We start from the raw sequence: 2,996 nt of genomic DNA on the forward strand, positions 1-2,996 counted from the left end.
GTTCGTTTAGTTTGAAAAACCCCTGTCCACCTTGAGATCTTGTTTGCAGCCACCGGTGTAAAGACCAACTTCTCATCCGAATCGCTGCTGGGAGGGATCCGTATATGGAAATAGACGCTCATGCTGGATAATCTAGAAACCCAAGCCTGCAGAATGATCTTCCCTAATTCTAGAGCGTTCGAACCTCGTATCAATCCATCATTTCAACGTGTTTATTTTTACTGCACTACTACTGGTCTATAGTTTCCAATTTATGTGCACGCTTATAAGGTGAAGCAAGGTGTCTAGAGCCCCTGTGATCATCATGTACGGCACCTTCTGAACTTTGGTTAGTTTAGTAGACGTTTCTCTGCTGCAGCAAATATTTTTATAGGGCACTTTAAAACACATGCAACAAGGGCTAGTTATGTAGGTTCTGACAGGTCATTGTGCGATTGGTAATCATGCGGTGAGACTAGGAATTTCAATTGTCGTTTTTTATCAGCTGTCAAGAGGAAGATGAAGTGGAATCTCAACACATTCTTTTAGACTGTCCAACCCACGCGATTAGCTGCATTCGAAATTTCGTAATCAGCTCGCGTCGTTAACTTAACCCAACCTAACCTGTACTTCTTTGAGCTATGAAATAGTTGGTCACATTATTCATGAAATGCTGCAATAATCTCAATTTCTTATCGCGCAACATGAATTGAAATGGTGAGGAGTGTGTGCGTTGCAAATCACCAACTTAGTCATTTACTGTCAGTCAGTGAACACAGAGCACTTTACAATTTTAACAATCTTTTGTTTTTTCTTTATAAAAATGCTGACGCCACATCTGGCTGCTGCCTCTTTGGGCTTCCTCATCGCCATACCCCTTTCACTGGACGCCGCGTTGCTCACATGCCACATTGAACTAGTCGATGGATGGATGTCGAAAGTTTGTCGAAAACTCAAATGTCCCGTAAATTGCTCGAATGGCGCTTGTAATTTGCAATTACAACGTTGTATTTGCCACGCAGGCTACCAGCGAGTGGACGATAAGTGTGTACCTACTTGCGATAAGCCAGTCTGTAGCGAAAATGAACATTGCTTAGCGCCTAATAAATGCATCTGTAACGATGGCTACTTGTTGGTTGATAATCAGTGTCAGCCAAAATGCGAAACAGGTTGCGTCGAAACTGAATACTGTGCTGCACCAAATAGTTGCGTCTGCAAGGGGGGATATATCGCTAGAACGAACGGTGGTTGTGAGCCCATCTGTTCGATGGGATGTGGTCAGTTTGGACGCTGCATATCACCAAATATTTGCGATTGCGATGAGGGTTACCGTGTGCAGGCTGAGGGCAAATGTGCACCCGTTTGTGATGCCGAACTATGCGTCAACGCCGATTGCATAGCGCCCTATAAATGCATCTGTCATGCAGGTTATTCACTCAACTTCGACAATGGTAAATGTGAGGCGCTGCCGGAGGATGAAGTGACAATGTCACAGAGCAATGCAACTGTGTGGATCGATGTACGTTCTGGAATGAATGAGTAATACACTTTTAAATAAGATCTTTGTTACTATAATTCCATAAAAAATTGTGTCTGTTAATTATGTGATTTATTTGCATACGTTTGTATATGTTTATATAAAAAGAATTCGGAAATATTTAATATTAATAAAACTGTTAAATATGGAAATGCCATGGATACCTAAATAGTTTATAATTTAATTTAATTAATTTACACAGCCGTAGCTAAATACATATCACTAGCTCAGAGCGAAATGTTGCTAAGTTCACTTTTTATGAAAACTCAAATTTTGATACAGGAGGCTAGAGAAATTCAAAATGCATTGTTTCAAAAAGGATAATGGTACTAGTTTTATTTATTCAGGTTTATTTTCGATGAAAGGAAAATTTGCTAATTTGCTTTTCTTAAAACAAGCAAAATGCTGTATTCAAAGTTTTCCGAAATACTTGAAGAAAATTATTATAAGAAGTTATTTGTCCTTTCCTGGTAAATTTTTAAAATAGGACTCAGCAACTTTGCACTTTAAGCTAGCGATATATGTATTCGTACAGGGTCGATATCACCGTACTACTTACATACATATGTACAGCACGATGAGACTAAAAGTACTATTGTAGTAACTCCTTTCGGTTCACAAAAACCCTTGTCGTGCGCCAGACATACATAGTTATTAGAGAGCGGAGTGTTCCGTCACGATGTTATCGAAAGCACCCTCTCCTTCAAGCCAGCAAAAAAATTCCGTCATCTCTTTGTTCACCATGGGCTTCTCGACTTTCCTTGTGAGCCATTGTAGCAGTAGGAGGCATCCCAACGCATAGCCTTCTTGAAAAGCGATATTAAAAAGGGTAAAAAGGGTTGCGGGTGCATTAAGAGGCGCTGAGGGCAATTCTCCAATCCCTAGCGCAGAATCGTTGTATCCCAGCCTGCGTGTGTATGGTTCGGGTTGCGCATAGTGGTAAAACACCCAGGACTAAAAGGTAAATAGATGCCCTTGCAGCTGTTCCCGAAGCATCAATTAGGTATTCCTAGTAGCCCTGGTATGTTAATGTGCATTTTTTGTAAGGACTCTGAGAAATCTGGAGTGAGTTCATGAGTCCGTTTTGGTACATCTAATCTCCTTACTGTACGCAGAGAGATCATATTTGTACGTCTCCTATTCGCCAGCAATTTTAGCTCTGTTAAAAAGCGATTTGAGCGAGGTTGTTGTTCCACCAAAGAGTCTGTCGTTTAAGTTCAAGATAGACCAAGTCTTTTACCTTATATTTACACTTTTTAAGATAGTCTTGCAGAAGTACTTCATATACGCATAGTATTAACATCTCAGGCTTGGACTTCTGTTGGTGCTAGCGGCTAGTAACAAGATTCCAATTCCAACACGGATGTGCATACTTTCTGATAATCAAATATCATTGTCCACTTTCCATTTTCTCACGCAGTTGTTAGTAAAAGAAGCAGTTAGTCTTTCCCTTCGGTAGCCTGCCTCTTTTTGTAGGAGA

The sequence above is a fragment of the Rhagoletis zephyria genome, unplaced genomic scaffold (assembly GCF_001687245.7).
Source record: "Rhagoletis zephyria isolate East Lansing unplaced genomic scaffold, Rhagoletis_zephyria_1.1 Rzeph_scaffold_05635, whole genome shotgun sequence".
Classification (NCBI taxonomy): domain Eukaryota; kingdom Metazoa; phylum Arthropoda; class Insecta; order Diptera; family Tephritidae; genus Rhagoletis; species Rhagoletis zephyria.